Source organism: Equus asinus, chromosome 2, assembly GCF_041296235.1.
Source record: "Equus asinus isolate D_3611 breed Donkey chromosome 2, EquAss-T2T_v2, whole genome shotgun sequence".
In the NCBI taxonomy this organism is placed as follows: Eukaryota; Metazoa; Chordata; class Mammalia; order Perissodactyla; family Equidae; genus Equus; species Equus asinus.
Genome location: NC_091791.1, coordinates 13672268 through 13685284, shown reverse-complemented (window position 1 = coordinate 13685284; position 13017 = coordinate 13672268). Strand labels below are relative to the sequence as shown.

Here is a 13017-nt window from a genome sequence, read left to right as displayed (position 1 = left end):
CCAAAGTTCCACTGTTTTTCCCCAACCCGGTGGATTGTGTTGAACACCCCGACTTGGAGACCATTGATTCGCTTTGTCAAAGACAAATATGAGGTTTTGTATGTGATCTTCAAATTTAAAACAATGCGTTATGCCCAACGTTGGTAACAACGGAAGAGCTAACATAAAGTATCTGGTGAGTAGGGCTTGGTCTTACATAAAACTGGAAGTCTGTAGGATTGTGGGCCATAGGCTCACAAAAAAACTGCAAAGGCTATTTGATATTTGCATGAGTGCGTGGCCCTCCGGGACATTCTCAGCTCCCTCCCCAGACCACGCACTGGGCTTTAGGACTCCAGTCCTATGTTCTGCTAGTTTCCTGCAGCTGTCATAACAAATTGCACAAGCTTGGCAGCTTAAAACAACAGGAATTTATTCTCTCACAATTCTAGAGGCTAGGAGTCTAAAATCAAGCGCCAGCAGAGCCGTGCTCCCTCTGGAGGCCCTGGGGAGAATCCTGCCTCGGCTCTTCCAGCTTCTGGTGTTGTCAGCATTCCTTGGCTTGTGTCACTCTGCTCTGTCTTCATATTGCCATTGCCTCCTTGCGCCTGTCTTCTCCTCTGTGTGTCCTTTACCAGGACATTTGTCATTGATTTAGAGCCTACCCAGATAATGCAGGATGATCATCTCATCTCAAAACCCTTAACTTAATTACATCTGCAAAGACTCCATTTCCAGATAAGGTCATATTTGCAGGTTTTGAGGGTCATCATGCAGCCCACTGCACACATCCTCCCCACAATTTTAACAGGTGAAGGGGGGCCCAGAAGGAGGGTGAGGGCACAGTGTGGACCGGCTTCTGTCTTTTCCTCTCTCGTGGCTGTACAGGGCTTCTCTGAACACCAAGCTCCATCAAAGGAGGCTTCCCCCTGCAAAGAAGCATGTCCTGGTTGTTCACAATTCACTCATGTTTTCCGATGTGAAGGAAATCATTGCAACTTAGAGAAGCAATTTCTTGCCCTTTAAGGACTGTTAAGGCTCCTTCCTCCTGTCTTTCCACTACCATTTCCATGCATTTCTTCTCCCCTAGGACTCTTCAAAGCATTCTCTAGGACACAAGCAGCTTGGTTTCTGATCTCTAGGGATGGAGCCAGACAGCTGGGGTTTTATCAGCGGGCACAAAGGCAGCAAAGCCTGGCCAGCCCCAGGGGCAGAGTTCTGGCCTGACAAGGAAGGGAAGAGTGGACTGGGAGATTTCCTCTTGGCCTCAGAGTCAAACCACTTTCAAGTTTAACCAGGTGTTTGCCCCGTGATCAGCGTTGCTCTGTTTAGCAAATAAGAAGGCAGGACGCCCAGTGGAATTTGGGTTTTGGATAGACAATGAGTTTTTTAGTATAAGTATGTCCCATGCAATATTTTAAAAATCTACTTAAAATGCACTATTTGGAACATAGTTCTATTTTAAAAAATGATTGTTTATCTGAAATTCAAATTTAACTGAGTGTCCCACATTTTGTCTGTCAACCCTACCTATGACCTTCCCTATCTCTCTTCCTCTCCTTCCTTCCATCCTTCCTTCCTTTCTCCCTCCCTCATTTCCTTCCTTGCTTCCTTCTAAAAAGCCTTTGTTTTGAGCCCACTGTCTGCAGAGTCCTTTACTAGGAACAAATCAAGTATAATGCTTTCCTTCAAGGTGTTCACTGCATAGGGCAGGAGACAAACTGGTAACCACTGCCTTTCACCCAGTGGGATTCATCCCCATCCTAATACACGTTCAGACGAACCATTTGGGGGCCACAGAGGAAGGAATAATTAATTCTGTACGGGGTGGAGCCAGATGAGGTGGAAAAGAGGAAAAGAGCTTGGGAAAAGGCTTAGGGATGGGGGCTCTTGGCCTTGACCTTGACGGATAGGTATGAAGCAATGGGAGGCAATGGAGGCGTCACTGTGGCCGGGTTGGTGAGGCAGGAGCTGTGTGTGTGTGTCTGTGGGGGTGCTAGTGGCGCTGATGTCAGGAGGAAGCCAGAAAGGTTGTTTGGAGTCGAGATGCTGAGGAGTTGGGGCTTTCTCTGATGGGTCTTGAGAGACTGACTATACAAATGGACCTTGGCCAGACCAGAGATGATGGTAGAACTCTAACCACAACCTGTGAAGCAACCTGTCCAGGAAGCCAAACGACAGCGTCTGCAGCCATCTGCCCAGAAAGTTCAGGACTCGGTCAATGCCTGCCAGTTTCCCTATTGTTTTGTCCCTGCTTCCAACTCAGGACCAAGCACACAAGAAGCCCCATTTCCAGATGCCCTCCTCCAGCTTCCCCAGGCCAACACCTCCAGGCAGGGCACACTTGAAGACTTCCTTTTTCTTCGCTGTAATGCTTCCCCACTCCCCCGCCTGCCTTTGAATTTCTGCTCTAAATAAACAGCTGGTTTGTTCTCACTGAAAGTGGCCTTCATTTATGTCCTGAGTGTAGTCTATGATATTGCTTTTTAAGACAGGGAGAGGGGCAATGGGAGTAGCTCGCTCTGTGGAAACTCATACACTGATACCTGGTGTCATGACAACCACAGATGCTGGTAGCATTTGGAGCTGGAAAAATCTGCTTTGTGAGGCCCTTTGCAATCCATACACACACATGCAATTTTTCAATGTTTATATTCACCTGCAGATCCCCAAATTCTTTTATATTCTAAAGAAAGGCTTCGAATCTTTAAAGTGAAGTTTAAAAACAGGAGTATTGTTACCCTTAATTTTCTTTTTGAATCATTATTTTGTTTCCCCTTGTGGTAGATTGCATCACTGACTCCAATTTGTCACCCTTCCTTGTACCCACACCCTCAGCCGTTGGACTCGGCAGCACCTCCCACTAAATGGGTGGAGCCCCTTGATGTTGAGTTTGGCCATGGGACCTGCTTTGGCCAATGGGAGATCAGCAGATATGATGCAAGCAGAGGCTTGAAACAGGCTCACTCACTGGGGTTTGGGCTCCTGCTCCTCTGCCATCTCCATGAGAAGAACATGCTCAAGAGAGCCTGCTGGATACAGGAGTGGGGTGAGAGTCAGGTGGAGCTGAGCCACCCCCAGCCACACACAGTCTAGATTAGACAACCACCAGCTGACCCACAGGCCCATGGGTTAAATAAATGGTCCTTTTTTTGGTGCCTCTGAAATTTTGTAGTTGTTTGCTAAGCAGTGCCTCTGTGCCAGTAGTTGAGCATCGCACCCCCTGATTCCAGAATTTCAAGAACATTTTCATTACCATGAATATGTGACTATTCATAGCAAATCCTATTGGTTGCCTCCCCAGATCCATGCCTCCTGCCATTCTTTCCTGCTGGGAGAGCCCTGACTTCTTTTCAGGAGTTCACCCTCTGCCCAGCCCAGACAAGAGCTCAGGGAAGGTGTCCTCTTCAACCGCAGGGAGCGAGTCTTGACTAATCGAAGCCAATTGTAGGTTGCTGGTGTTGTATGTAATCATGCTGTGTTGTATGACATGTGAGAAGTCAGCTAGGGGCTTTCTGGAAAGGCTTCTCTTTAAAAGAAACTCACGAGATGGTGCTTCCTTTTTTTAAGCCTCTAGACTTTTGGAGTTGCTGCTGCCATTTTGGAACCATGAGGGGAGCTGACAACGGGACAGACTAACATTCTGAGGAGGACAGATGAGGAAGATCCTGAGTCCCAGATGTCGCCGAGGAGCCGTCCCCTCGTGAGCCTTGGAGCTGCCCTATCTCGGGGCTGCTTGTTACGCATCCTCGTTGTTCAGGCCGTGTTTCCTCACAGTTTCTGTTCCTTACAGCTCAACTCTTCCTGCCTGATCCAGATGCTTCCTCAGAAGAGGAAAATCCAAGTTAAAGAGAAGGGTGTGTTGATTTTCTTCTCTTTCTTATGTTTTTATCTAGTGATTCATCACTGGGGCAAGGCCTCTAACAAAATCTTTAAAGATGGGCTTAAAAAATGTTTGCTCCCATGCACACTTCCGAAATTTGATTTTGAGAGTTTTCACCATGGCTACAAATATGTGATGACATGACTTCTGGGCCCACCGTGTGACTCTGTGCTGCTTTGCGCAGCGATGTGAGGACCCAATTTCAGAAGCGTAGGCTGATAGGTAAATGTGGGAAGAATCTCACCAAGCATAAGTTCCCTTGGTGGTGGTCCCTCCTTCCAAGGAGGGACTCCCGGGGTCTACTACCCTTATGTGGCCAGGGTGAAATTGACCCTTTTTAAGTAGTGGCAGCTAAATCATATAAAGCAAATGCAATCCACAAGAATGATCTTTCTCCAGCACAACGAGCATATGGTACATTCGCTTAGTATGATCCATTTCACTTCAGTAGACAGTACCTTCAGAAACACATTAAATTGTCATTAGGTTTTATCTAAACTTGTGGATAATTTAGGTCACGTGACTCTCTCCTCCTCTTCCCACGCTGTGCTCAGCAGAAACCGGCTCATGCTAAATTATCATTCATTTTGTTAAAGCAAAACTTCAGGCCACTCTCTGGACTTGCCAAACTTTCTCCCATCCCTGGGCCACGGCCCTCGCTCTTTTTTTCCCCTGGAATGTCTCTCTCCCATTTACTGGCTGGCAACCTCCTCATCATCTGGCAATGCAAAATTCCAGTGTCAGCTCCTCTCTGAAGCCTTGCCTGGACCCCACAGCAATGCTGCACGTGCGGTAGTTGAAGTCAGGCCCACTAGATTTTGGATCCAGCTCTGTCCCCAATCAGCTAGGTGACCTCAGTGGCAGAGCCCAGCTTTTCTGAGCCAAGTCTCAGCTTCCTCGCCTGTAAAATCTGCATCACGATTGCCCCTGCCTCAGGCTTGTGCCCACTGAGATGAGATCGTGTGAGAGGCCCTGGCACAGAGTCAGGGCTCAAATATTTTGGCTATTGTTACTGGAGACCTCCCTGCGGAATCATAAAGCTTTATAGCCACACGGGGCTTCAGAGTAGCTCTTCTCAACCTTCACTGTGCAAACGGATCACCTGGGGATCATGTCAAAATGCAGTGGTTCTGGGGCGGTGCCCGAGATTTTTGTGTGTTTCTTACAATTTCCATGGTGTTACAGATGCAGCTGGTCCCAGGACCGCCCTTGGAATAGCAAGTCTGTAGGAGACTTGGAGCTCCTGCCTGTCTTACAGAAGAGGAGGGTGAGTCCCACGAGGGGCTGCTCCCAGCCCACAGAGATCCAGAAAGCTGCTGAGAGAGGCAGCACAGAACCCAGCCGTCCCGGTGGAGTTCAATGAGAGATTAACTTTTCCATCCTCATCGGAAACAACCATGTGAAGTGTATCTGTGCATTGCGAGTTCCTTTCCCTCACCCCGAGAGCCAGCGCCCCATTTCCTGAATGAGGTAAGTTTTATTCCTGACTCTCAGACGGGAGGAAGAGATGGACAATGTCAAGAACAAGGGCATTAAACTAAAATGAGTGGCGTTCTACTGGGGGAGAAGTGGAAACACATTACCTCAGGGCCCGTGGCATAAAACATAGCGTAGAAGGAGCAGCCAGGGTTTAAGAAATCAGGAGAGTGTGCAGAAATAGTCATTGCTTTGCCAACGTGAGGGAAATACACACAATTCACTCCTCTTTGGGGCGGCATCCGGGCTGACGCGGCTCCACTATGTGGCAAACTGAGATGGGTCCTGTGGCTTTTCCAAGTCTATCCCAGAGTTATTCCTTACTTAAGAGGACATGTCCAACACATCCCACCGTCTGGGGCACTGCCCAAATGCCATCACATTTACCATCACTGTGGGTTCTAATTTTTCCCCACACCTGACCTTTGCTCTCATTTGACTCATCCCAAAGCCCAGTCCTTGCTCCTGGTGCAGACAGAAAGGAACTAACTAAAGAAAACACACAGTGCCCCTCTTCAAGGAAAGCGCTAGAAACTCCCGGCTCCTGAATGCAATCCTTTAGAGAAGGCGTGACTCAAGCCTAAATAAGATCTGATGCTTAACAATCTTCCGTCACCCACAAGCCCTCTTGGTGTCAGCAAAGGTTTTCCCATCAGCCGCTGGAAGGAATAAGAAAAGGAAGCAAATCAAACTGCCGAGTGTCGCTTAGCCCCAAATGGCGACAAGAGCCCAGAGGGGCAAGTGCCTGGAGAAAATATTTCAATTCTTCTGCATCATGACAATAATTATTCCAGCAATTCTTTTTATTTTCTATCAAAGCACAACCAGTAAACTCTCACAGGTCTCTGTGCTGTTTGCTGGAAGTAAAGGACAAGACAAATCGCTCTCATCCTCAGAGAGTTGAGAATCCATAGGAGGAGGAAGAAATGATACAAAGACTAGGAAACAAGGTGAAGAGCAGCTCCTGCGGTCCAAAGGGCAGCAGAATTGCTGAGGGAGGGGAGCATGAGCCCTGGTAGAGCACCACCCTCTGGGCAATTTTCATAGTTAGTTTTGTGGTCCTGGATTCTCCACTCCCCTAGGGATATCTTGAATATGAAACAAGTTGTCTACCTTAAAGAATAAATGAACAGGAAATACTGTGTATAGGCAGTCCTCTGCTTTTATAAATGTGAAAACATGTATAAAAGTAACTGCATAGAAGTGGAGCAAAAGACTGACACATTACACGTGGTTGTTCCATCCCAAACAGCACTGTACAGTTGGGCAGATTATTCACTGTACAAGGGCACCCAGCCAAGAGGGTAGTGGGGACTGACATCCGGCTGTGTACTCTGGTGCAGAGTTGTATTTATTGAGAAAACAAGGAGTCCCTTTTTCTGATTTGCACAGGACACCATATCAGCTAGTAGTGGCCCTGATCCTGAGAGGTTAAGAAATATTTTTAAACTCCAGTCAAATATTGATAGCATTTTCTTTCATGCTGTTTTTTTCTTTGCTGTTGAGTCTATGGTAGATCCACTTAAATCCAATGAGCATGTAAATAAGCCAAAGATTGGCCACTTTGGGTAACGATTTCCATCTTTTAAAGATGGAAATCTCGCTTTAAGCAAGTGATAGGTGCATCTCTCTCATGTGAGCACTTTTTTTTTTCTACTTTTCACTCTTTTTTTAAAACAACACGGGCAAAACGCAATGAAACTTTGCAACAGTCACATGTGTCCTGTTGAACAAAAGCGGCAACTGCTCACGGTGCCCTGTCACCTGGCAGGCAGCACCATCTTGGGTGGCTCAAATGATTTTTTCAGTAGCTGGCGCATGACAGCCTAAATTTGTTCCAGAAGAGGCAGATTAGGGGTGTCGACGCATACGATGCTTCTCCAATCGTCCAGTGGGGGACCCCCTCTAACACTTGCACCAAACGTTAGCCATAGGCTCCTGCTTGATGCTGAGAATTCCTGGCACCCTCCCCCAAGGCACAGTCCCCCGTGCTGTACCCTCTTCTCCTGCTGCTTGGGACGCCTGGGTGCCTGTAAACCCCTGCGTCCATCTCCTGTGCTCACTGCTCTCTCGGCCCGTTTGGCACAGTTCAGAAGCAGCCAGGAATCCTTCCCAGCTCCGACCCTGTGGGATCTGCCCTCTTGCTGGCTCCATCTCCCAGAGGGACCAGGACCTCCGAGGTTATGAGTGGCACTTGCCGACTAGCCTGTCCCCTCCAGGAGCAGACCCCCCTCCGTTGCTGTCTGGTGGAGGAACTCATTTGCCATCCCTGCAGGTCTCCACTAATTGTTTCCTTTTCCCTCCCCCTTTTCCTAATCTGGCCATTCATCCATAGCAGTATCCACTTATTCCATGAACATTTGCCAGGTAACTCTTTGCATGAGGCCCCGCGCTAGGCACTGGGCGATGCACTGACAGACGTGGCGCTGAGGCCCTAGAGGTGGGGGAGGTAGACGACAAACAAATATGCGTGAATAAGGACCAACTGGTGGTGTGAAGAGACTAACCAGAGTGTCCTTCAGAAGAGTCGGGGGAGGGCACGCTCACAGAGAGTCAGGGCCGGCCTCTCTGAGCAGATGACCCCCAGGCCAAGCCCTGAAGTGTAAGAGGGAGTCAGCCATGTGAAGAGCAGGCAAGACAGGTCCAGAGAGAGACACAGCGCGGGTGAAGGTCACAAGGCCTAACCAAAGACTGGGAGCATGTGCACCTGTCTGAAGCATGTGGGGGAGGGGGGAGTGGCAGGAGGGGGAGTGGTGGGCGAGGTGGACAGGGGCCACTCACACAGGGACAGCCTTGTATCCTACAGGGCCTGCAGGAGCCTCTGTGTTCGCGTGGCCCTCTGACCCTGGCCCCATCCACCTTACCTTATATATTCCAATCTTGCTGTGTTTGGATAAGTGGCCCTGAGTCACATCTTCCACCAAAATTGTAGAAATGGTTCCAAATGAATCTCTCTTCCTCTTTTCTACCAAGAAATTAAGAAGGTATTGAAATCTGAATAAATCCCACCAGATTGACTTGGTTAGATCAGCTTAAAAGGAACGCATGAATTCAGGCAACTTCTGAATTGATTCGATTTTGAGCATCCTTGATGCCAAACAATGAGCTCGCTGAAGGTGCCGGCTTTGCTTCAGTGGCTTGGGAGCCCCGAGACCTGACCACAGACAGAGCCGAGGCGGGGCAGGAGGAGCGAGCGGGAGCCGAGGAGAACAGCTCCCCAACAGCCCAGGACGAGCGGCTAAGCTGTCTCAGGTCCTGCCTGTGCTGGGAGACCAGCCACGCCTTCCTGCCTGCTGGGAGGAGAGGCACAGGTGCAACCTTTCTGGCAGTTTCTGTGGATGTCTCATATGCACATGCCCTTTGACTCAGCAGTTCTGTTAGATGCCCCCCGATGGGTATACTCACTGAGGTACAGCAAGACAGCACAGGTGTTTGTAACCCCCAAAAGCTGGAAACAACCTAAATGACTTTCAGTTGGCCAAATCTGGCTGAGTGGATTTTGGTCCACCCATATGATAGACTACTGTGCCGTGATTATAAAGAAGGAGCTAGATCTTTATGGCCTGAGATTAAGACTTCAAACAGTAAATGATACTAGAGATGGTCAGTTCAGTCCAACAACCCATCTACGGAACACCTCCTATGAACACCTACATCTGACGCTATATGAGGCCTAGAGAGAGAGCAGATACTAATGCAATTTTGTCCCTGCCCCCCAGGAAGCAGACACACATAGATAACTCTCACAGCTGCAGGCAAGGGGGAAGTGCTACGAGAGGTGGGAGTAACATGGTTAGGAAGGAAGGGAGAGATTCTCTGTAGCCAATGGGACTGGGAAGGTTTCCTGGAGGAGGCGGGAATGATCTGGGACAGTCCACAGGGGCTGTTCCAGGCTGGGAAAACAGCTTGAGCAAAGACCCAGAGGCAGAAGAAAAATGGGTTTGTGCAGGGAGGGTGGAGAGGCTGACACCCAGAATGCCTGGCAAAGGAGTGGGTGGAGGGAAAGGTGGGCAGGAAAGCCAAGTGGTTAGAGCTGACAGTGGAGCCAGGAGCTGGGCCTGAGAGAGCTGAGTACCAGGCGGAGAAGTCTGCACTTAATTCTGTGAACCTGAAACTTTCTGAGTCAGGGACAAAAAGGTGACAGTCTGGTTTGTAAAAGTCAGTGCCACCTCCCAAAACATCGCAGTGCCTATGGAGCAGGTGCTGGTACAAGGGCCGGGAAGAGCTGGTGAGCAAGCTCATCGACACTGGCCTTGCAGAGGGCATAACAGAGCGGCAGGGCTGTGGGGACGAGGTCTGCTGGGGTCTGACGTGCCTTTTGTCTCTGGGAATCAGCTCCCTGCTCCCTAGAGCCAGGACAAGAATGTCACTGGCCACGAGCCACTGCACTTACCCGCTGGTAGCTGTTCTAGATGACTCAGCTAGGCTGCCTCCAGAACCCACCCCAGAATCAGCCTCTGGTGGTCCCGCGACAGGTAACATGGACAAGGCAGTCCAGGACCGCAGGCAGAGATGTCACACAAAACACCTTCAACATGACTCACTTAAAAAAAACAACCAAAAAAGCAGATTTCCTGTTTGCCTCTCTGAAGAGGAAGCTTTCTGTAACTTCTCAAATCTCTCAGGCCCCAGTGCTGACTCTTCTCTCCCTGAGGAACCCTCGGCCTCAGCCCCGGTGGGAAGTGTCCCATTAAGCAATAGGCATCCACTACATCCAACTTTTCAACAGCTGATTCCAGCCAGCCTTCTCTGCCTGTTTCCAGCCCTGAGAGTATTGCGGAGATTAATCAGAGAGAAGCTGTCTGCAAGATGGCAACCCCGTTACAAGTCTCCCAGAGCAGGGCCCCTGTGTCACTCAGCCACTCATTCCTTACATACTTTCGACTGTGCCAGGCATTCTAGGTAACAGAGCAGTGTGGTTATGGGCGCGGGCTCTGGAGCAAGACGGCCCGAGTTCCTCTCTCAGCTCCACCACTTACACATTGTGTGACCTTGGGCAAGTTAATAAGCTTCTCTGAGCCTTAGGGAAAATAACGTTACCTACCTCGTCAGAGTCTGAGGATTCAACGAGGCATATAAATTTATGAGAACAAGGAATAAGGACACGTACCCACACAAAACTTGTACACAGATTTTCATCATAACAGCCAAAAAGAAGAAACAACCCAAATGCGCATCGACTGAGGAATGGATAAATGAAATGTGGTACGATAGATTATTCAGCCATGGAAAGGAATAAAGTGCTGACACAAGCTACCATAAGGATAAGCTCGGAGAACATTATACTAAGTGAAAGATGCCAGCCTTGAAGGACGGTCTATTGTATGATTCCATTGATATGAAATGTCCAGAACAGGAAATCGACAGAGATAGAAAGGTTAGTGGTTGCCTGGAGCTGGGGGAGGGGAGAACAGGAGTGACTGCTAATAGGTACAAGGTTTCCCTTTGAAGTAATGAAAATGTTCTAAAACTGATTAAGACGATGGTTGCACAACTCTGTGAATGTACTAAAAGCCATTGGATTGTATGTTTTAAATAGGTGAATTGTACAGTAGGTGAATTATATCTCAACAAAGCTGTTTTTAAAATGCCTCAGAATAATGCTTGGCACATATTAAGCGCTCAAGAAGCGTTGGCTAGTATTATTTGGTGCTAGGAAAACAGGGAGGAAAAAGGCGAGCAGATTCTCTGTCTCGAAGCTTGCGTTCGTGGAATCTTCTTCCGCACCCCCTGCGTCGTCTAGCACAGTGCTGGCAGGTAGCCGACATTCACCGTCGTCTACGGTGTGCGTCTGTGAAGTCCAGCCACATGTGAAGGTGCGACTTGGGATGTCTGGCCACAGCTGTCTGCCTGTCCACTCTTGTTCCTTAACACGGCTCACCCTCTCGTGACCCACGCAGTCGACTCACCAGTTTTGCTTCTGGATTGTCTCAACTCCTGACCTGGCTTTGTCTCGTGCTCTCGGAAGTCCCTGACCCCCTTGCTCCCCACCCCCACCCTTGGATTTGACAGTGCATCTGCTTCTCTGGTTTGGACCGTCAGCTCTCAGGGGCAGGCTCTGGGCCCCCGGCCTGGGGATGGGTTGGTGCCAGTGCGGTGGGGACATCTCGTTCTCTGGGCATTGCCAAGGTTCCAAGTGCACCAGTTCTTGGAACTTGAAATCCACCAGAGGGACTCTGAGGGTGGAGGCAAATGAACAGGAGACCTCATCCCCCAGGAGCCACACCCGGGCTCACACAGCCCAGTAACTGCAAAGCTGCATTCTGAAGAAGCTCAGGGGAGCAGGCAGACAGGCACTGTTGCTCCAGGACAGCAAGGCTCTGCCTGCCGCCCCTTCCAACCCAGCTTTCCACAGAGGTGACAACTCATCCCAGCCTGCCAGGGGCTTTCTCAGTTTTAGAACTCAAAGTCTTGCCTGCTGGAAGCCCCTTGGTCCCAGGCAAACTGAAACAGTCACTCTAGTTTCACAGCTCAGTGGGACAGGAGTTCTCCCACCTCAGTGTCCCATGGGGGTCAAGGACCCCTTCTGCTCCTCCTCCCCTTCCTCCTCCTCCCCCTTCCTCTTTCTCCTCCCACTTCTCTTCCTCCTCCTCCTCTTCCTCCCCCTCCTCCTCTGCTTCCTCTTCCCCTAGTAACAGCCAGGGCGGAAACAGTAATAATAGCATCAGGTTAAAGACAGAAAGCCAGACTGGGGAACGTCCCCTCACATCCATGGGGGCAGGGGCTGGGGGATCAGAGAGCTGCAGGATAGCCCACGGTGCCCAGTGGTCTTGAGCGGGGAGAGCTGGCTGGCGGCCAGGAACGAGGTGAAGAGGAAGAGGCAAGGAGGCTGGAGTGGCAGCTGCGTTCCACCAGAGGGCCTGGGCCAGGGCATCCATCCTCCCAAACCAGAGACCCCAAACCAGCTCCCAGCCTGTCTGCAGCTGTCACCTGTGCCCTTGTCGCCCCCAGCCTGTGCCATGATGTACACCTGCCTGGATGACAGCAGTCATCTGTCTCCCTGTACAGGCGGTCACTGGTCATGGAATGAAGCTGGCGGAACAGGGCTAGGCAGCCACAGCTGCGGGCAGAGGCCAGTGTGGCCAGCGCATGGACTCCCAGTGCTGTGGGTTTGGGGATAATGAATCACACACAGGAGCCACACAGCAAAGAGCCACTGAGGAGTGGCCTCCCTCGTCTCTCCCCGTGGCTTTTTCTGTGGCCAGCCTCTCCACCTGGGAGAGCCAGTTGACAGTGTGTGAATTCACGATGGGCCAGAACTACAGGACGAACACGCAGGAGGTGATCAGGGCTTCCGGCTCCAGGGAGCAGGGCGCTGCCTCTGTGGCTCGCTTTCTACTACCAGGTGGGGCCTTGGCCTCTCCTCAGAAGGAGGGGTCAGGAGGGAAGTAGGGGAGCCTTCCTGGCTCCCAAAGGACCACACAGCTTTCGTCACCTCCTCCTCCACCCCTCCTGCCCTGCAATGGCCCAGCAGGGGAGGCTGGACATATCAGGTGAGCTGATTGGCACCTTGGGCCCGAGATGGGGCCTCTCTTACTGGTGCTCCCAATGGGGGATTGGGGTGGGGAGTGAATAGCAGACATCGCGTCCCAGGCAGGGTGCCAGGGACAAGATGGGGGACTGCTTCTCACTGTGGTCCAGTGAGGGAGAGGGAAGAATGAGAATGTGAGGGGTCCCAA

At 50.4% G+C, this 13017-nt stretch overlaps 1 long non-coding RNA gene across 1 annotated transcript; it reads right to left on the bottom strand.

The window, feature by feature from the left end:
* Positions 1–388: 388 nt before the first annotated feature.
* LOC123277945 (uncharacterized) lies at positions 389–9952 on the bottom strand. Its single transcript, XR_006515139.2, has 3 exons — positions 9732–9952; positions 8203–8303; positions 389–908 (listed from the first exon to the last, which is right to left on the bottom strand). It is a non-coding gene; the product is annotated as an uncharacterized lncRNA (long non-coding RNA).
* Positions 9953–13017: the final 3065 nt, after the last annotated feature.